Raw genomic sequence first — 22,108 nt, forward strand, 5'->3', positions numbered from 1 at the left:
GAATACAAAGGCTTGAGCACTCCTGCCTGTACCCCATCTCTTCCCAGATGACTGCACTGAAAGTGGTCACCCAGGAGAGGAAAGGCTTGACAGTGCACTCCAGCTGGATGGGATGCACAGAGGTGGCAGGGAAGTCTGACCACTGCCCTACTACAGAGCAGAGCAAGAAGGTAAACCTGGAACCTTTAATTTGCAAAAGCTTTTCCCTTGCTTTCTGGCACCTGCAGTACCAACACAACCCTCCCCCGCCACCCCCTGGCTCAGGCTGCAAGGCTGGGACCTGTTGAGCAATATGTACACACAGAAACTCTGACTGAGCCTGCTGTGCTGCAAAGCAGCATGGAAACAACAATACATGGCTGTCCTCTGCACAAGCACCTTCCTACAACACACATCCTGAGGACAGATGAAGAGTTATCAGAAAGGAAAAGAAATTCAGAGTAGGAAAGAAGGAAAGGAAAAGTAAATCTGGAAATGTTAAGGGAAAGAGATTAAGTCTCCACTTGCACGGCCATAGAATAACTTCAGTTGAAAAAGACCTTTAAGGTCAAGTCCAAGCATTCTCTAACTCTGCCAAGTCTGATGCTAAACCATGTCCCTCTGCACCACATCTCTGCCTCTTTGAAACACTTCCAGGGATTTAACCAACTCACTGGGGAGCCTGTTCCAGTCTTGGGAGAACAGTTTCAGTGAAGAAGTTTCTTCTAACATCCAACCTAAACCTCCCACCCAGTCCTGTTGCTATATCCTCCTCTGCATCCCCGTAGCCCCAGCAGCAAAGGCTGGTCTCTGTCCCCAGGGTCCTTGGAGACTAGAGCTGCCTAAACCACTTGGACACAGTGCACAGGAGCTGGGAGGGGGCCTGAGATGTGCATCTTTACTCTGGACCCTGAGATGAGCTGGAGGAGCTGCAGCTGCTCTGGCAGCAGAGATCCCAAAGTGGTCCTTGGCAAGGTAGCAAGCCTGCCTCTGGCACAGCACTCTGCAGACCCAGGAGCTCTGGCTGTGCTGATAAACGCTGGTAGCTCAACCCAAAACAAATAAATTAAAATTAACATTCCTTTGGGGCTGACTCATAGCAGAAGAGTAGTCTTTTTATCAGCCTGTGCTTCCCTTCCCTCATGTGCTCTTCTCCCTTGCCAGCACAGCAACAAAGCACTGCAGTTCACCCAAGACCAGGCTCCTGCACAACCCCAAGCCAAACCCAGCTTTGGACAGCATCTGCAGCCCTGGACCTACACAAATGGTTTCAAGGGCTCCAGTTGAGAAAGCAACCCAGAGCAGAATGTTAAAATACCTCACTCAGAAAACCTCACTGAGCTGCACCCATGCATAGATTCCTCTTCTTTCTTTTAATTTATTTCACTGAAGTGCTTTGCTGCATCAGGGCACTGACTTGGCTGATGACAGAGTACTTCTGGGAACTAAGCAGTAAACTATTTGTTAGCTTTTTTCTAGTAAATATGTCACATGTTCTAAGAGCATGGTCTTGTTTGGCTTGGACCAGCAGCATTCCTTATGCACCACCACAGAATGGTCTGGGTTGGAAGGGACCTCTGAAGGTCATCTAGTCCACCCCCCACCTGCAGTCAGCAGGGGCATCCTCAACTAGATCAGGTTGCCGTGAGCCCTGTCGAGCCTCATTTTGAGAATGTCCAGGGATGAGGCCCCAAACACCTCTCTGGGCAACCTGTTCCAGTGTTGCACTATCCTCATGGTAAAGAACCTGTTCCTAACATCCTACCTAAATCTGCTCTTCTCTAGAAGAATCTAGAATAAGAATCACAGAAAGGTAGGAGCTGGAAGGGACCTCTGGAGATCATCTAGTCCTACCCCCCTGCTAGAGAAGGATCACCCAGAGTAAATCACACAGGAACACATTTTGAATGCTTACAGAGATGGAGACTCCATAACCTCTCTGGGCAGCCTGTGCCAGTGCTCTGGCACCCTGAGTTTTTTTCCTTACGTTATATGGACCCTCCCATGTTCCCGTTTGTACCCCTTGCCTCTTGTCCTGCCACTGAACACTGAAAAGAGTCTGGTTCCAGCCTCCTGACGCTTGCCCTTTAGGTATCTATTGATGAACATTAATAGGATCCCCATTCAGTCTGCTCTTCTCCAGGCTATACATCCCCAGCTTCCTCAGCCTCTACTCATAAGGTCAATGATCCAGTCCTCTCATCATCTTAGTAGCTGTCTAGAAAAGGGTAAAGATTTCAGGATTTGATCCCACACTATTTGTGCAGACAAGAGAAAGAAAGGGAGCCTGGCTCTTAGAACTAACAGTATTTACCTGAGCTGGAAGTCTTACCAGCTGATGTTGTCAAGTCTTTGGTAGTGTCAACCTCCTTCCCAAGAGACCTCCTGAAGGACAGCACTGCACTCATGGCACTTGGCAGCCTCAGCCATTGCTGCACCGGCCGTCACAAGAGCTGAAGGAGAATTAACTGAGACTCTCTCACTGCAGGTCAGGTCAGCCCAGGTCACAGCCAGGGCAGTGTGGAGAGGCACACACTGATCAACCCATATGGGAAGCCAACAGGGCTGCCAAGCTGGTGTTTGCTCCCAGCTGCAAATGTCCATATAGAAGCAGCACACTGTGCTTTTGCACATCATTCTCTAGCCATGACCACACAAGTATTAAGCAAAACCAGCAGTAGCATAGGTTACTGCAATTTATTGGGCAGAAAGGGAACAACCCTTGCTCAGAGCATAAGCTGGGCAGAAAGCATCCATTTCCACAGCTGAGAAACACAGCTCAGCAACTGCAAGCCAAACACAAATGCTGCAGGCAAAGCTGCTCTACTGCCTATCAAATAACAACATATTTGTATCCTGTCCTCTTTATCCATACAGACCCAGTGGGAAATAACAGCCAAAGGCTGCCAAAATGCATGGTGAGACTGCACAGAAGGTAGGAGATGGCACCTCTCTCTTACTGCCAGAGAAACACTTGGGTCTGGTCCTGAATGCAGGGATATTGATGGAAAATTCCCTACAATTTGAGTACTTTGGAAAAGTTGCTTATTAGTTGATGGATACTGTCCTCATTATTTGCTGTTCCCAACTCACAGAGTAAAACTCAACAGCTTTAACTATCTTATTTTTATTTTATTCACCCAACATTTTTCCTTGACTAAGAAACCTTTCTTAGAGGACAGATCAGCTTTCAGTGGCCTCTCCTGTGTGAACTCTTCATGGGCAGGGGGGCACTGAACTTCTGTTCCACTTCCCCAAGGCTCCCTGTGGTACCTATGAAGCATTCAGTGCTTCCTTTGCCGACTTGGTTGGCAAGACTGCCGCTCCCTGTATCTGTATTGCTTACTCAGTGAAAAAGGAACACTTGAAAAATCTGTTCTTCACGCATCCAAGAGTGAGTTAAACAAAGATTTCTGAAGAAGAGAAATATACATCTGACCATGTTCCTGCTTTGGTTAGTTGCAGGAGTCAAATCAAGCCACTTACAACCTCTCCACTCTCAGCAGTGGTTAGCTGGGAGCATAGATATCACTGCAGGCTTGCCTTTCTGCTTCTGGAGACCATAGTTGTTTGACTGCCATTCACTGAACACAGGTGAAGTCAGCCCCGATCCCACTTCAGCTTACCTTCCCCTTGAGCCAAGCTGAGAAGACCCCAGGCTACTGAAGAATGTTGCACACAAAGTAAAAGCAAGGTGCTCCTAACTACCACAAGAATATCAATTTGTCTCTTTGTTTCTCAAAGGCAGGAAGTACCTCCAAGTGCATGCCTCCATGGCATCTTGTGGTGCACATGCAGGTTCAGGAAGTCATGGAAAAGGAAAGATGACAGCAACAGCAAATTAAGTCCTTCTGGGGGCAATGGGACCAGACCCGACATGCTTATAACGGGTATGGGAATGATGTGGCAGACAAATTCACGCACTCTCAGCAAGCAGGAGTCATTGCAACGTTGGGCTGCCAGATTAGTGCTCAGGAACACATCCCTGAAAGTGTTTAAGACTAGACTGGGGGGGGGGCTTTGAGCAACCTGGTCTAGTGGGAGGTGTCCTTGCCCATGGCAGGGGTTTTGGAACTAGATGATCTTTAAGGTCCCTTCCAGTTCAAGCTATTCTATGAAACTAGAGCTGCTCCATCAAACTTGCCTGTGACCTTGAGCAAAGAAAATCTGACCACATCCTTAGCCATAATCAGGTGCAAAAATTCTAATGGAAATCAAGCAGACAGATACCTCATGGGCTCTGGCCAGATCTCCTCAGTATACCCAGCTCTCCTTACTATGTATCCAAACTAACCTTGATACTCAGTTCAGTTTAATTTTATCCAAGTCAATGATGACTATCCTAGTTCTCAGACCATTCTTATTTTGCAGACTTTTCAGTGTCTATGGGAGCAAATAAGGCACAAAATAGTGCCCAAGACCCTTCAACTCAATCACACTTCTGATTACCCAGTTAATTAATTGATTGCAGTAGGGAACTGCAGCATCAAGTATATCACATTTAGGACACATCTGCATTCCTCATTTTAATACCTCTTCATGATTTGCAATGTATTTCTCTCATTTAGAGGCAGAATAACACTTCCTAACATAGACTGAATTTATTCAGCAGCACAGAAGTCAGTTGCCTTTCCTACCGCCAGATGCACTTCAATGTAATTAGTTTCATGACTATTAATGAAATAACTCATTTGAACTTTTGCCACTAAAATGTTAATGAGTAAGACTGGATAGTGGTTTGGTAATGGGATATAGGTCCTTTTACAGTTTGTTAGTTCAGATCTGGCCCACATCCACCATGACTAAAGATCACTACTACCTGAAGACTATTTGATAATCTGTAGGAGACAAGTTGGTAACATTAAGCCCATGCTTAGGAAGGAACAGCCTTACAATTTGCTCCCAGCAGCAAAGCTAAGCAAAGAAAGGTCACTGCAGCATGGTACTTTTACATAGCTGTGGTCTGAAAATTTCAGTTGTTAGGATCCAGCACCTTTCATGAGCTATGAATTCAGTGGAGGTAGAAGAGAAATAATTTGAGTTGAAAGAGCTTGTGGATTTTTGTTGTGAGATACAATTAGCCTGCCTGACTCACTGGTGCAGACTGTCAACAGTCCCTCCCCAGCTTACTTGCAGGCCCCCTTCAGGAACTGGAAGTCCACTAAAAGGTCTCCCCAGAACCTCCTCTTCTCTGGGCTGAACAACCCCAGCCCTTGTAGCCTGTCCCCATAGGGAAGATGCTCCAGCCCTCTGATTGTTTTTGTGACCTCCTCTGGACCTGCTCCAACGAAACACTTCCTTAGTTAGTTAAGAACTCTCCAAACCCCACACCAACATCAACAAATGTGGTTTTTCTCATTCTATACATACACCCTTCAGTAAGAATCTGGTTGCTCAGTGCTTTCCCTTGACCATCTCCAGTTGGGATATAGACTCACCCCTGTGGTCCCCAAGTAAGCACCTGACTGCACCCAGTCTGGGACAGGCTCTCTTGGTAGGACTCTCAATGCCAAAAAAGGCTCAGATCAAAAAACCTTTAACTACTGCATCTTGATGACTGGCCCCATTGTCAGTCAGCATTGTCATCTTAAGTCCAACTGCATTCAAATCATTTATTTGCTTTCATACATAATCCTAACAGACTGGATGGCAGCTTCCAAAACATATTGATATTACAAGGCAAGAGCGACAGAATTACTTTGATGTAGCAAAACTGAACCTGTCTGAGTTCAGAGACTTGACAGGAAAAAAGTGAACTTTTCTTTAGTGCTGCTTGAAGACTAGGCTTTGATACTATAGAAGTGAGGCATTTTATTCCGTATTTATATTTCCCCCCAAACAGCAAGCTCTGGCACTGTTTTCCTCTTGACAAGTCTTTTTCCTGTCTGCAGTGATAATTTCTGTTCTTTTTATTTCTGTTCTTTGGGATTCTTCTAAAGTGGGATCTTCTGCACTTTACAGTGACATTCCTGAAATAACTTTGAAGAACAAATAATGAGCCTCCCCTTACTTTACAGGTTCTCTAATACAATGTAAGCAGCTTTACAAGGCTTAGCTAGTCTCTGTTGACCTAACTGCATATTTTACTCCTACAATAAACTAAAATAAGCAGCCTGCTCCCACAACAATTGAGTAATTAACACAGTGATTTTTTTAGTTTCTTATTAAAACCAAAAATCCTAGTCTTCCAAAAGTCAGACAGATCGAGCAGCAGTGGATGAGATTACTAGAGACAGGGAGCCAGATATCACCTCAGTAAGCAAATCAGTGTTGTGTTGAGGTTGGTGCGTGGGGTTGTTTATTTAATTTCCAGCAATTTAGGGGTTTGTTTTCGCTTTGCCTCCGATTCATTTTCTCAAGCTCAGACACCGTGTTCAAATCCCTGCTGGCTGCTCCATTTGACCGCTCGCCAACCAGCACCAGGGTGTTCAGATGGGATCTGGCTGCTACTGAGTCACTGTGTCCCTGCAGACAGCATGAGGTCACTTGCTGCTGGATCACAGCACCAGCAGCGACGGCCCGGGGCTGAGTCGAACCCTGGCAATGTCTTTTACATGAGAGGTATGCTCCTCTCCTCTGCCTGCCAGAAACTTTCCTGCCTTTGCTCCAGAGGAGGCCACTAATGGGCATTTTAAGACATACTTTTAGATTTTAAAGACATATTAGAAAGAAATTCTTTATAGTAAGGGTGGTGAGACATTGGAACAGGTTGCCCAGGGAGGTAGTAGATGCCCCCTTCCTGCAGGTGTTCAAGGCCAGGTTGAATGAGGCCTTGAGCACCCTTGTCTAGTGGAGGGTTGGAACTAGATGATCTTTAGGGTCCCTTCCAACCCAAACCATTCTATGAATACGTAGGAAAGATAATATCATGGAATTTACTATCTGGACCACCTCTGTCTCTTGCTTTGTACCAAGGGATAGATATACTGTATATACACACTATATGTATATATGTAATCATAGAATCATTAAGATGGGAAAAGACCTCAAAGATCAAGTCCAACTATCAGCCCAACACCACCATGCCCACTAAACCATGTCACAAAGTGCCATGTCTACATGTCTTTTGAACACCTCCAGGGACAGTGACTTCACCACCTCCCTGGGCACTGATACCAGGAAGCACTGGGAGAAGAGAGCATTTAACTGGGAAAAAAAAAAAAAACCAAAACAAAACCCCAAACTGTCTTCTCAGACTCAGTTCATCACTCCTGTGATGGCAGACAGCATTCAGACATGATCCCCCAGCCTATTTCTTTTGTGTTGGCCCACAAAGGAATAGCAAAGATGCCTTTAAATTGCCATCATTAAACTTCAGAGCTGGTGCCTTATGGAAAATAAACTAGGCAGCACTCAATTCAGTTCAAGCTATCAAGCAGAAAATTGCATGTTGATGCAAACCTACTTCACAAGAGTTTAATCACTTTCTTTTCAAGGATTTAGTCCTGTTTCATCTGAAAATTTGGGTTCTGAAACTCAAGTAGCAGCTCTGAGAAGCAGTATTTGATCAAAAACATGTGATCCTCTGGCTCCCACTGTCAATACTTTTCACTTTCAGAAAACAAAACAGTTTGTGATCCATAACTAAAGCTCAATGGGCACAGCATTTTAGGATTCCTCATTGTCAGAGCTTCATCTTCTGGCTGATTCATCCGGGCAAAGGTGTAAGGAAATTAACACAACAATCCAGTGGGAGATGCAAGGCAATGGAATCCGTAAGTATTGCTACATCTATAGCATGCAATGAAACTGTGTAGGTAACAGATCAAACCTACACTTAACGCTGATCCCATGACAGTTAGGACGAGCAAGGAAAGGGATGCAGCTTGTCTCCAGCAGCTCCAGTTTGTGGCAACAAGCCTTATCTCCCAGAGATGACACCATCAATGCTGATAACATATGAAAAGCCCCAAATGAAAATCTGTATATGGCAGTCAGATGAATACCATTTGTTTCACTCAAAAAAAACCCTAACTCAACATTAAAGGCTTCTTGGTAAGGACTTCTAAGAATAAATGCTTTTTCTAAGGATGTGACTATCTTAAGAAGAACTGACAGGAAACACTTCTGAAAGAACAAAAGCTTTCAAGGTGCCAGAAGTTTGTACAGTGTTCTCATTATGTAGCTTTCCATATTTACTAAACTGATCAGTGTGTGTTTATATTACAGTCATCAACACAATACTTTAGGCTCAGAATTGGTTAATTCTGCGATTCTGTGAAAACCACAGAATCCTATCACAAAATGGTTTGGATTGGAAGGGACCTTAAAGATCATCTAGTTCCAAGCATCCTGCCATGGGCAGGGACACCTTTGAAGTCAGAAAGGACCATCATCTGATCTGACCTTTGGAGTATCTCAAGTCCTCACATTTAATTTGGGAATTGCTAAACCGAGCTCAAGAATGGCCTCACATTATCCCAGAGGATGTTTAGGTTGGATATTAGAAGAAATTTCTTCACTGTAAGGGTTTTCAAAGAGTGGAACAGGTTCCCCAGGGAGGTGGATAAAACCCAACCCCTGGAAGCATTTCAAAGACACAGTGATGCGGTGTTGAGAGACAGGGTTTAGCACTAGACTTGGAAGAGTTAGATAATTATCTTAAAGATCTCTTCTAATCAAAATGGTTCTATGATTCTATGCCAAAGAAGAAAAACTTAGGTTGGCTATAACTGAAAGCACACTGCCTCACCAGAACTCAGCACTAAGGCCCAGAAGGGCTCCAAACAAACTGCAGCTCAGCACCTGCTTAACATATCTTTTATGCATCCTTCTTAAGGTAAGAGAGCTGAAGAACCAAATGAAATGCTGTGCAAACAACTCACTATATAATTTTGAGGTGAAATTTTAATTGCACCAAAATAAAGGCCTTTGGCTTTATCATTACAAAACCCATTTTATCTTTATCCTCTTGCATGTTTGAAATGCTCTTGTGATTGTGCAAGTGAACACATCACCTGGTTGTGCAACTTCCAGGAGGGTGACATTTATTCAGCAAATATATGTAAGAAACTGAGGCTCTAAAATGTCAGATGCACAAATGTTAATTGTTTGCTTTCCTGTAATGATTCTAGGCTGCAATTTAAATACCATCCCTCCACCACAACTATGTTAAAAGATGATTTCTGCACCACTCACATAGACTTGAAAGGCATCCTTTTCTGTAGCTGTGGATATATTATCGTATTTCATCTTGGATGATTGTAAAATGGCTTTTAATGAAAACGTATGGGGCCAAAGCAAAGTGGCACTTCACACAGAAACTTCTAAGCTCAGCCATGATATCTTCATATCCCAATAATACTGAGGAGAATCACTTTGCCAAAGAGTGCGCACACCACCAGCCAAACAAAAAGAAAAATACTCAATGACTTATACTGAGTTAGAACATCGTGCTTGCTTGCTCTTCCCATTTTTGTGACTTACAAAGATTTCTTGGCACCAATTCCCACTGTGTTATCTTATGGTTTCTCCACAAAAACTGCCTTTCAGAAGCTTACATGTATCCATCCATCCATCTATCCATCCACCCAGATGAAGAATACAGCAAGGATCACAAAACCCTATAGCTTTTAATTGCTAACTTACAGAAGGATTTAGAGAATCACCACCCGTGTCTTGCTCTGAACTAGCACTACACAGCTCTGGAAAGATCTTAGTCTTCTTGGGCAATTCCAGAAGCTTTCTGGCTCATGTGTATGTAGTCAAATTTCTCTACTGGATGCCTCAGAGCTAATGCATTTCTGAGGCCAAATGCAAGTATGATACAATTCTGAGATCTTCACCAGTGATAAAACATACTAACGGCATCTTGAGTGGAGTGTGACAGCATTTAAACCTGCCTCTGGTCTTGCTTCTGCTCAGTCAAGAAAATGGACATAACCAGCCTAAAGAAAGCCAAGACTGATGTTCACCTGCTGCTCTGCTTTGGTTACTGCTATTGATTATGCACAAATTCAGCAGACACTGAGTTGCTGGAATGTGTCCACAGAAGAGCAGCGAGGCTGGAAAGGGTCCTGAGAATAAGTCATGAGGAACAGCAAAGGGAGCTGGGGTTGTTTAGCCTGGAGGAGGCTAAGGGGAAACCTTCTCATTCTCTCCAACTACTGGAAAGGAGGTTGTAGAGAGAGGTGGGTGTTGGTCTCTTCTCACAAGTCACAACTGGCAGGACACGAGGAAATGGTACCAAGTTACACCAGGGGAGGTCTAGATTAGACTTCAGGAAAACCTTCATTACCAAAAAGGGTTCTGAAGGACTGAAATAGGCTGCCCAGGGAGGTGGTTGAATCACCATCACTGGATGCACTTAAAATCTTTCCAGATATGTTGCTTAAGAATATGGCATAGTAGTGGCCCCGGTAGAGTTGGAGAACAGTTGGACTTGATGATCTTAAAGGTCTTTTCCAGCCACTGTGATTCTGATACTGTGATTCTGTGAAATTCCTTGAACTATGGAGGGTTTATGGATATCCTGATGCCCTAGTTTCATTTTACTATGCTAGTTCACTAAACTTTCAGAGGACTTGCCTGCCTCATGTGGTCTTCTGCTCTGGAGCCCTGTCACCACTACTGCAACACTACAACAAACAGGGAGCCCTGAGGCAAGCAGAGCAGCTCATCCCACAGCTCACAGTATCAGACTTGATAATGTTTACTTGTACAACACACACAACATCCTGTGTGTACAAAGGGCTGGTGCACCTTCTCTTCCCCAATCACACAGTATGACTACCTGCAGCCAGCACAAGCCATAATCATGCCAATCCTTTCTGGCAATGTCCATGAGGAGAATGGTGCCGAGCCTGTACCATCCCACCTGGCCATGGCAGCTGGCAAGATGGGCACTTCCTCCCTGCAACACCTCTTGTGTAACCCAGGACTAAATCCAGCCCTCTGTGTTTTAGGTGGCAAACTGAGCTGAAATACCTTCCATTACCCAAGGTGGGTGGCCTGAATCACTTCCAGGCAGGTGTGTGTGAGGGCATCACATCAAGTCAATCAACACACCTCATACCACTAAGGGTGCAATTAAGGGGGAAAATTCCCAAATGGCTCAACCCCCAGTTTTGCACGGGAAATGCAATGGAAATTGAGCACCACATTTCTGCCTTAATTGTTTCCTGTTTACATGAAACCAAGCATTGAAGAGACCCTAGAAAGGCAAACACTGTAATTGCTATGCACTGGACAGCTTATAGATGGTTAATGAGGTGTGCAAAGAGAGGTCCAAACTGTGCTTCAAAGACTGTCCTCTCCTCTTTCAAATTCTCTCTGTCCTGGACTCCAAGGAAGAAGTTTCAGTATACAAGGTCCTTTTCTACTGATCATTTAGCACATAGAGGTTCAGTAACCTCTACATTTGGGAACTATGATTAGGCAAAACACATGAAATTCTTCCTGGCCTTGAAGGAAAAGGCAGCTTGAAGTTCCTTGCAAATAAATTAATTTCCTAAGCATTTGAGATGTTGACAAGGTTTTGTGATTTTTTTTTTTCCTAAACTCATTCTCCAGTCTTCCTGCCTATTTCCCAGACTTTTTAACTGGCTGAACTATACTGAATTGAACTAAACCCAATATAGAATTATGCAGTCATCCTATCAACAATTAACAAGTACAGAGTCGGCAGCTTCATTCATAATGGTCTTCTAAAATTACTTCAGAATCTGCCTTTTGTGAAAACTGTGACTGACCCTAAAAACATCACAAACCTGTGATTTTTCTCTCCCCACACACACACTGAAATGCAGAGACGAACAGATGGATCTCTGCACAGTTCTGCAAGCATGGGACTGGGGACAGTGTACCCAGTGTTTATGTGAGTTTGCAGCCGGGGTGGTCTACTGTTCTTCTACTGATAGATTGAAGAACAGAGTTATTGTAACTCTGTATTGGATACTCCAGTCTGGTCACACCAACCTGGGCAGGCTACTGCATCACCTCTTGTTACTTAGGAATAGCTTGTGTAAAAGCTAAGATAACTTCCTCAAAGGTTACCATTTACATACAGAGCCCATGCAGAGCATTCAGATTCCCACATGTCATGTGCTGAAGCTTCCATGCTCTCAGGACCTTGCTATCTGGCTACCTTATTGCTCTACAGGAAAACCTTTCCTGGGAAAAGACTACTGCACCTATATGTGGTCTGTATGTCTATTATATGGTTAGGACAGCAATGATGGTCCCAAACACGAAGAGCAAAAAGAAGTACTAAATCAGAGAAGAAAGTCTTGGTGTCCCAAGTAAAATGGCTATTTTAGAACTGAATAGTAATTGCATTAGAAGTTAGCTGTTAGTAGGGAAGGTTATCTACCCACAGAATAACCTAAAGACAACATGGATCCTTTTCTGGAGACCTTTTCCTGCAAGGTGTGAACATTTCACATCTCATTAAAAGATGGAATGATTTTCTGCTTTTTGCTTCTGGAACACTGTACTTTTTGCTTCACTTCCTACTTATTTGACTTAAAATTTGGTCCTGACTTCTGAACCTACCTGCAGAAAAAAAACATAAAAGTGAAATGCTAGAAACTCTGCTACCACATTCCAGCTCACACTGCTACAATGGCACAAGATTAAGAATTGTTTTAACTCTCCCAAATTAGGATGGCTACCCAAGAGAGACCAAAAAATGTACTGTCCTAACACACTGTTGGAGAAGTTACAGAATAAAATGATATAGAAAAAAATCAGCACCAGCAGTTGCTCCATATTTCACTTGGAAATCTGAAAGTTTTGAAATCTTCTCTGAATTCAGTGAAATGAACTTACCTGAACTTTAAAATGCACAGCGTGCTGGGATTTTTGATCTAGTTCACATTCACTGTAAGAGATGAGTAAGAACCAAAGATTTTCAACATTCAGAAACTCCATTATGAAACCTGGCCCTGAACCTTTCCTTTTGTGCATGCAGATGTGCAGGACTTTCACCCTGAGGTGAACTGGAAGCAGCTTCCAGAAGTCAGAGAAAGGACATCACCTCATGCAGGTCATCAGTCCAGGCTGGTTTCAAATAAAACATGACACTCTACAAATAGTACACAAAACACACAGCAAAGTGAAAACAGGAGCTTATCTCTGTGTGTCCATGGCTGTGGCAATAGGAAGTCTCTACACAGAATCACAGACTAGTAGGGATTGGAAGGGATCTCTGGAGATTGTCTAGTCCAACCCTCCTGCTGGAGCAGCATCACCTATAGCAGGTTTAAACAGCCCAGAGAAGGGCCACAAGAATGATCAGGGGACTAGAAGCCCTGTCACAAGAGGAAAGGCTGAGAGAACAGGTTTTTTTCAGCCCTGAGAAAAAGAAGCTTAAGGGAGACCTTATCACCATGGACCAGTCCATAAGGGTGGCTACCTGGAAGATGGAGACTCCCTTTCTACAAGAAGTCACATGGAAAAGACAAGGGGTGATGGGGACAAGTTACTGCTGGGGAGATTCTGATTGCACTTCAAAAGAAAATAAGAACAGTGAGACATTGGAATCATCTCCCAAGGGAAACAGTGGATTCCCCTTTCTTAAGGCTCAGCTTGACAGGGTGCTGGGCCAGCTCATTTCAACTAGACTATCACCTAGAAAGGTTGGACCAAATGATCCTTGGGGGCCCTTCCAAACCAGTATTCTGTGATCCTGTGCCTTGTTACACTTGCTTGTGATCAAAGCCATAGAATTGAGACACTGCATGGCGCTCCTCAAGGATGGTACTACATTCCACTCAAGAGTGACCAGTGTTTGTCATTAGTGTGTCTGCAGCCTAGTGGGTAACACATTAACCTTTGGTGAGGAGTCCACAGACACACACAGTTATTTATCTGACTTGGGTCAGAAATAGGATTATCATTTAAACACATTTCAGTGTCTACTGGGCTATGCTATTTCAAAAACCAGTCACCCAATGGCACAACTGGACACCTCCCTCCCTCCCCCCACAAAGCCCTGCACACTTTGTGCAGAAGTGTTTATTGATCTTATTTACAAGCCAAAGAGCAAATAACGTTTTAAGCTAAACAGATCATAACCTGAAAAAGGCGAGGAACAAGCCAAGAAAAATCACATGGACAGAGCACCAATACCAGGGAGTGAAGACTCCAGCTTTGGTTAGACAAGTTTCATCATACAGGCCTGAATTTAACCACTGAATTTAAACAGTGAAATTGCCATAGTCCTTCATGAGCTAATAAACAGCCAGGAAGAATTTAGAGGCAGACTAATTACAGCACGCTCATAAAAAAACAAAGAAAACCAAATTGTGTTAATATTTGCATAAGAACAGGTTCAATAAAATTTCTGCAAAAACTACACAGGTCTGATGGAAAATACCTGAACTGGTGCTTCCACTTGGTGCAGAAGTCTTTTGTCATAGCTGGAGAAGAGTGAATGATGAAAATCTGTCACCTGCAAGTACCTGCAACACGACTGCAATACATCTGTGGGGTAGCCACAGCATCACCTCTTTAGACTCCAGTAGATTTAAACAAAGACTGAGAGGTATTTACTCATAAATCAGCCAAATATGTAAATCCCAAGATTTGCACACTTCACCTCCAGTCTGTAGACGACAGAAGGTGAGCCAAGAAAGGTCAGCAGTGCCAGCGTACACTCAAGAGGAAAACAGACAGACAATCTTGACAAAATAGTTAGGAAGATGACATAAGGGTTATCTCTGTAAGAGAATCAAGTCTTTGCATGGCTTTGAATCTCCTAAGCCATGATAAAGAAGAATCACAGAATGGCAGGGGGTGGAAAGGACCTCTGGAGACAGATCACCTAGCCCAAGAAAAACTTGCTCTATGGCATTAGTTGAAGCTTTGACTCAGCAAAACATGGCATGGCTGGGTTTGCTTCCTGAAACACAATACCAAAAATGGATCAGCCACAGGCAGAGACTGAAAAGCTCCTTTTGTACTTGTTTCTGATACCAACCACAAAAGGTATCCCTCCAAAGACATGAACAGTTAGCTGGAAGATGCTCTCTGATTGTTTAGCTGCAGTGATACACCTGAAAAAGATCAGGAAATCAGGAATAATCTTTAAAAGTGAAGCACTGATTCTGCTTTTTTAATAAAGCAGAGTATGCACGTGTAGTGCGCATTTAGTTTAAAACCTAACTTACAAGATCAAAATGCCTGAATTCAGGAGTACCACCAAATCCTACTCAGATTAATTTTTAATCACTGCAAATCAGCATAGAAATTGGCAGCTAGTAGAGGGCAGATTAAACATTAATGTGGTCCAGAAACTTTGAAATTTAGAATTTAATCGGTGGAGAAGCACTTTTATGCCAAAAGAAAAGATGGTCAAACACCACAATAAAGAGGTGGCAGATTCTTATTCTGCTGTGCTGTAACCAGCAGGATGTTCCTCCCCAAAAATCTGGAGAGGCCTGGAAGCATCCTGAGCTGGGCTTCACTTCAGTGAACAAGGTTGTATGGTCTGCCGGGCAGCATCTCACTCAGGCCTCCTTGGCTGGTACAATGTTTTATGCCTCATTTAAGCCATCCCAAATTTGTTTCTCTCTCTCTTCTTCAGCGTTCCACCCAGTGCTTCCACCTGGCAGACACATACAGGCATCATTTTCAAAGTCAGCTACAGCACCAGGCTTCCTTCTGCAGCTGGTTTTCAGTCCAAAGGCAGAGCTGATGTCCATGCTGGTTAACAGCAGAAAGACATTAATCCAAGGATCTGGGAAATACAAGTATTTATATACAGACCTGCCAAGGTTGAAGCTTTAAAAAGTATCAACATATCATGTAGGTCAATAAGTAATAATGGATTAAACATGAATGCTGAAGGTCTATTAACATCATTAAATTTCACTTAACAACTTAAGACTTAATAATCTCTAACTGCATTGAGCCACCTGAAAGTGCTTGTAAAATAAACAGCTGGAAAATCTGGCTCAGCGATCTATGTAACTAATATATGGATATTTCCTTGATGGATATTTCTGCCCAAAGCAGCTTCCAAAGGGACAAAGCTCTTCCCTTATCTTAAACAAAAAGACAAGGGGCCAGATTCGGGCCAGGAAGGGCATATAGCAGTAAGCTGCATGAACAGCAGTTTGAGGACCAACCAGAGCGACTGCAGGCTTGGGGTTTCCAGCCTGCAAGGTACTCTGTAAGACAATGAAGCCTCTTCCTTGACTCACTGAAAGAGGGGATCTAAAAGCTGACTGGCAAAGTCCTGGTTTCCATTTTAAACTCTGTACTGAAGCAACTGTTCATCCCAGAAATTCATCATGCAGCTGCACAAAGGGACATGAAAATCTTATTTGGAGCAGGTGCTGAAGTCTGGAGGTGGAAAAGAGTTAACTGCTCCAGTTGCACTGCTCACCCTGTCCTCTGACAGAGTGCCACGCTGCAGAAAAAGCTTATTGCTCACCTTATGTGACAGCAATGAAGAAATACTTGAGTAGAGCAGAGCTCTACCAGTAAGTGCTACCACTTACTGATAAAGACAAGGCATCTCTTTCAAAGCTCTCACACTATTGTCTGTTCTGGGCCTGGTTTCTGTTTTCCTGGGTAAAATAAATCTAAACTTATAATTTTTAAATAGGTAATGCCAGATGTTTTCAGCAAACAGAACAGAAATTCAGAGGAAGCTGGGCTAGAGAAGATGGACTAATTCAATGTAAAATAACAGCTCTGCTCATCCTCAGTCCTCACTGCATACGTCCAAGGTGCTAGGCACTGCCTTTGAGCATCAGTAAAAAATAAGTGGGGAGAACACAAGCACCCACCCTCCTGATATTGTTTGCATATATATTTGGTCCAACGTGTATTCAGAATCACTAACAAAAATGTAAATCCAGATGTGAGTAAAGCTAATCACAACTCCTTAGCATCGCCACTGAAATGCCTGTAGGGCTTTCAGAGCTTAGTTCAAGAAGCTGACAGTCATTCCCACTATGAAGAAATAGCTAACAGGAGAAGACACCAGAGAAGCTGCGTGTTTAATGCCCTCCAGCACTTACCAAAGCCACTATCAAAACTGCCAAGATTTTCCAACCTAGAACTTGTATACAAACGCTACGTATCGCTCAGCTCACTGAACGCAGCAGACAGAGACCCGCAGGAAGCAACGCCATGGGAAGATTGCTTGAGAAAGGCAATTGTGCCTAAAAAGAACCAGAAAGTTCCAGGCTTAAGTTCCTTAAAGCAAAGACACTGTTACAGTTTGAAGGGGGAACTTTAGCCTAGTCCATGACTGCAAAGACTGCAAGTAAAATAAATTACCATTGGATGTAAAAGAAAAATAATGATAAGGTCTATATAATCCATTGGGTTGCTAATGGGAATATAGAGAAGAGGCATAAACAATTCTCTCTTTTCTTTTTCTGTCACTTCTACCTGCAGCTTCTCTCTCCCTCTCTTTTCATGACCTTGCTAGAGGTATCTCTCTTTTGACTATGGTGTGAGGTAACAGGAAGGAGGGAGGGAGTGTGGGGAGAAGGTGAATGGGTCTCCTGGAGCCATCCAGGGGAGGTCTGAGGTGTTTCTGTGTTGTTTATAAATTGTGTATGTGTGTGTATATATATATCTATAGTACATATATTGCATATTTGGTACATATTCATTGCATTTCATATTTCTAGATTGCAGTTTGCTTGTAAATACAGCTTCATTTGCTTCCATCCCAAACTGAGTTAGTCTGGCAATTTTATTTTGGGGGGTAATTCTCTCAAATTAGCTGGGGGGTAATTTCAACCCACCAGATACCATGTCCAGGTACTCAGAAGGGTGCAGAACCCGCACACAGGGGCTGTAGTTTCCGTGCAGGGCAGTTTCTGAAGGTATCATTGGTACTGGATTCTGCATGGCGACGTTGGGGAATGCTGTCTGCCGGCTCCCAGCTGACACAAAATTGACGAGCAGGAAAAGGCACGGAGGGAAAAAGCATGCTTCATTCACAGCAATGCTGTGTGATATCATCTCCTGGGAATTCATACATAATGCTCCTCAAACCATCAGGGAGGAAGCCGTCTGCTAACTGACCATGCAAGGTCATTCCTTGCACAAGGATTGCTGGGAAAACACCAGCCACCATCTGATTTAAAAAAGAGAAAAGAGTGTTACATGATGGCAAGTTAATGAGATGGGCTTGAAAACTAGTCCCACATAAGTTGGACAATGAAAATTAATAGTGGCCTGTTCAGAAGGAGTTCATAAGGTCTATTCATGCAATCATCTGGGACAAAAATCAGGAAAAAAAAAAAGGCAACTGAAACATAATTGTCCTTGCATACTAACCTGGATCCTCAAACACTGCTGGCATTTGAGAACACATACAGGAAATGAGCCATAGCTCCAGAAGTACATGAGCACTGTACACAAAGAACAGACATCCTTTGAAGCGGCAAGAGACACGGATGTGTAATGGCTTGGGTGAAAGATCAAAGTGGGAAAGTAAGCAGGGCTGCTGGGGCACAGGGCTGCGGGGCACAGGGCTGCGGGGCACCGGGCGGCTGGGGCACCGGGCGGCTGGGGCACCGGGCGGCTGGGGCACAGGGCGGCTGCGGTGCACAGAGAAGAGCCTGATGAAGCCCTCCCAGGAGCACCCTACAAGCAGGGCATGTGGTCACCCACACACCTGGAAATGCAGGAAGGCAGGAACTTGGCAGCTCCACCACAATTCTCAACCATGCCCTGTACAGCTCCCACCCTGAAAGTGCCTTCAGAGACACACTTACGTCAGCCAAAACAGCAGTGGGGAGCAGGACCTGGACAGATAGGGTGACCCAACGTAACTGGTGGTGCCAAGCCCCAGGCAGTGATGCTGGGGATGGCCCTGCCCTGAGAGCAGTGTTTCACAGCCCTCCCTCACACACAGTGAAGAGGTTCAGGCTCCTGTATTTTGTTGCTGTTATCCACTTATGGGTTAATTACACTAACATCTGTATCTAAATGTAGATACCTCCCACCGCCACAGGAGCCAAACAGGCTGGTTATACAGTGTCTGGGGCACAGCCCTAGTAACAGAGATAAAAATCAACACATCCAGGGAACAAGAAAGAAAAAGGCAGTGCAAGGATGAGTCAGCAAACGCAAGCAGTATGTTAGTCAGGAGAGCATTTCAGAATGCACCACCAGGTTGCTCATGCTGCAGATATCCTCCATAACCTGGACAACACACCACTATGGTGTGAGGGTCCTCTCTCTTTCACAAATGAGTTTGTGGTCTGGCTCACCCTCCTGTCAGCCCACATTTTCTCTGCAAAGCAAGTGACTTAGTGCCTTGGAGGATCATCCCAAGGTGGCTGGTCAAACAGCAATCGCATGGCAGGGCTGAACATTTCCTCTCTCAGGTCACACAGATCACAGATGACCACATGGAATTCAGGGAGCACAGCTGCAGAAAGCAGTGAGCAGGAAGAAAAAGATAGGTACGAGGCCAAGAAGTTTCACAAAAGTCACCAGATTTCAGATCACCAGCAAACTTTGCAGATTTTCTGATCTAAAAATCCTCTTTTTTCTAACACTTTGAAAACACAGACTCTCCTTAACTCCTGCTCTGATACACTCTGGAGCCCTGAAGAGCATACTTGGGCTTTTAAATTATATTTATAAAGCAAGTGCTATTTAATACCTGCTTAACATATATCCATAACCTTCAAAACGTCTCCTATGAGTCAACACAGGCATTTCTTTCTCCTTGTTGTTCTGTCAGGCTTTCTCCAGCACACTGCCACCACTCCTCCAGCTAAAGCCCCTGGTCACCTTAATTGGTTCGACACTGGAGACAGGTAGCTCCTCATCCAGACATTCTGGATGAGGAGCACTTGCACAGGGAGGATAGTCCATAAGGCAGTCTCTGGGAAATAAGCCCTTTGCAGTGCCGTCCTCATGCTTTCCAGTGATCCCCCATTTACTCCACAGCCACATTCTCACTTATATCCTCTTCACTGGTATTCCTGCAGGAAGCCTGTGGGATGGCAGCTTATTCCAAATTCAGCAGCACCCACATCTCTGTCCAAGCTAAAGCTACAGCTAATGCCAGAGCCACCTCATGTACTCATGCACCAAAATTTACATCTTCTTCCCATTCAAGTCACAGACATGTCTCCCACTGACTTGGAAGAATCCCAGACCCTAGTTTTAATAGTGGAGGTCCTTGAAAACCTGTAGCTCTCTGGACATGTGCCTTACTCACTCTTTGAATGGAGCAGGTAGAGCAGGACAGTCTAGAGTGCAGACCCCCAGGTGCTATCACAGCAAGACCCAGCTAGAGAGAGATGTTTATCTAATTCACAGCTTTGCTCAGGCAGCTAGAAGGAAACTACTCAGACTGCGTGGGTACAACATTTTGGGCACACGAGCCACAAGCACCTCAGCACACTGCTCTCATAGGCACCAAACCATAGAACGGTTTGGATGGAAAAGGACCTTGAAGATCTTCTAGTTGCAACCCCTCCTGCCATGGGCAGGGATACCTTTCAATACACCAGGTTGCTCAAAGCTCCAACCAACCTGACCTTGAGCACCTCCAGGGTGGGGCATCCACAGCTTCTCTGGGCAACCTGTTTCACTGTCTCACCACCCTCAAAGTGAAGAACTTCTTCCTTACATGTAACCTAAATCTCCTCTTTTTCAGTTTAAAGTCATTAGCCCTTGTCCCATCACTACATGCCCTTGTAACAAGTGCCTCCCCATCTTTCCCAAAGGACACATCATCCCCATGCTGTGCTGTCTCCAGGACTGCCTTCAGAAAAGCCATGCAGGCAGATGGAGCAGTCTGATGATTTACTGTCTTTGTTGGTCCCTTCCACTCTGCCACAGGAGGCCACAGCCCTGGGAGAAGTCATGACAGGCAGCTCTGGCCAGTTCACATCACTGTAGCAGTGGTTCCATCTGTGTGGCATGTGGTAAAAGTTGAGCCCCAAGAAGCTACTCCAGCATCAGCAATCCCAAAGCCACCCATCTTGACATCACCTCCTCACTGAGCCTAGCTGACAGAGAGGCTGTCCCTGTTGCCTCACAGGTTGGCTGACATTTAAAGAGCACAAATTCATTCAGCAACCAGGGAAAACACAGCAATGGTACAGAGTTTGTCTGCTGTGCTTTGGCTTACTGCACATGCAATGGGAGGCTCTCAAAAGTGCTGGAAACCAAAGTCTTCCTTTCTTTTATTGCCATATAAGACTTGGGAACTAAGAAGAGAGACCTCAGCTGAAAGTCATTGGAACTGGTCATTCAAATTGGGCAAGACTTCCAGTTGCAATGGCTTTGACCAGCTCTCAGAGCAGCTCTGGTAGCTGTGGAGATCCACCACTTTCAGGGCATCCCTTCTTTTGTTAGAAATGTTCTATCATAGACCTTTCTGTCATTAAAGCAACTAACTCACCAAGAATGTGACTGATTCAGTCTAAATCTCAGAAAAAGGCAAAAAGAAACTAAAATACCTAACCCTCCTTAAGTGTCCCTCTTTCAAGATATACAGCTGCTTTAACAACACAGGAGCTACTTGAAGTTCCACCAAGTCCACTTACTCCTCAGAATTTAAACAAGGCAAGTGAGTTAAAGATGTCTGCAGCCAAACTCACCTCCTTTGTAAACAAATACAACACTACCTGGTATAATAGAAAGGAGCCTAACACGCCACTAACCTGGTGGAGTGCAAGGTCCTGCGTCAAAGTATAAGGGCCTGCACCTGGGTCGGGCCAATCCCAGGCACAAACACAGGCTAGGTGCAGAGTGGGTTGAGAGTAGCCCTGAAGAAAAAGACTTGGGGGTGCTGATGAGAAGCTCAACATGAGCTGGCAGTGAGGTCATGCAACCCAGAAGGCAAATTGTGTGCTGAGCTGCATGAAGAGAATTGTGGTCAGTAGGTCGAGAGGGGTGATTCTGCTCTTCACTCTGCTCTTGTGACACCTCACCTCAAATATTGTGTTCAGCTCTTTGTCCCCATCATAAGACGGACACAGAGGTGTTGGAGCGAGTCCAGAGGAGGGCCACATGGATGATCCAAGGGCTGGAACACCTCTGCTATGAGGACAGGCTGAGAGAGATGGTGGTGTTCAGCCTGGAGAAGAGAAGACAGGAAGGCTGGAGAAGGAGTTTCCATAAGGGTGCCTAGCAATAGAACAAGGGGGAATGGTTTTAAGCTTATAGAGAGTAAGTTTAGACTGGATCTTAG

At 44.4% G+C, this 22,108-nt stretch overlaps 1 protein-coding gene across 1 annotated transcript in view; it reads right to left on the minus strand.

Moving 5' to 3' along the window:
* The window catches only part of ELOVL6 (ELOVL fatty acid elongase 6), a 79,917-nt gene that overhangs the window by 43,711 nt on the left and 14,098 nt on the right, over positions 1-22,108 (minus strand). The gene's annotated exons all lie outside the window — the stretch shown is intronic.

This window comes from Indicator indicator, chromosome 8 (genome assembly GCF_027791375.1).
Source record: "Indicator indicator isolate 239-I01 chromosome 8, UM_Iind_1.1, whole genome shotgun sequence".
NCBI lineage: Eukaryota > Metazoa > Chordata > Aves > Piciformes > Indicatoridae > Indicator > Indicator indicator.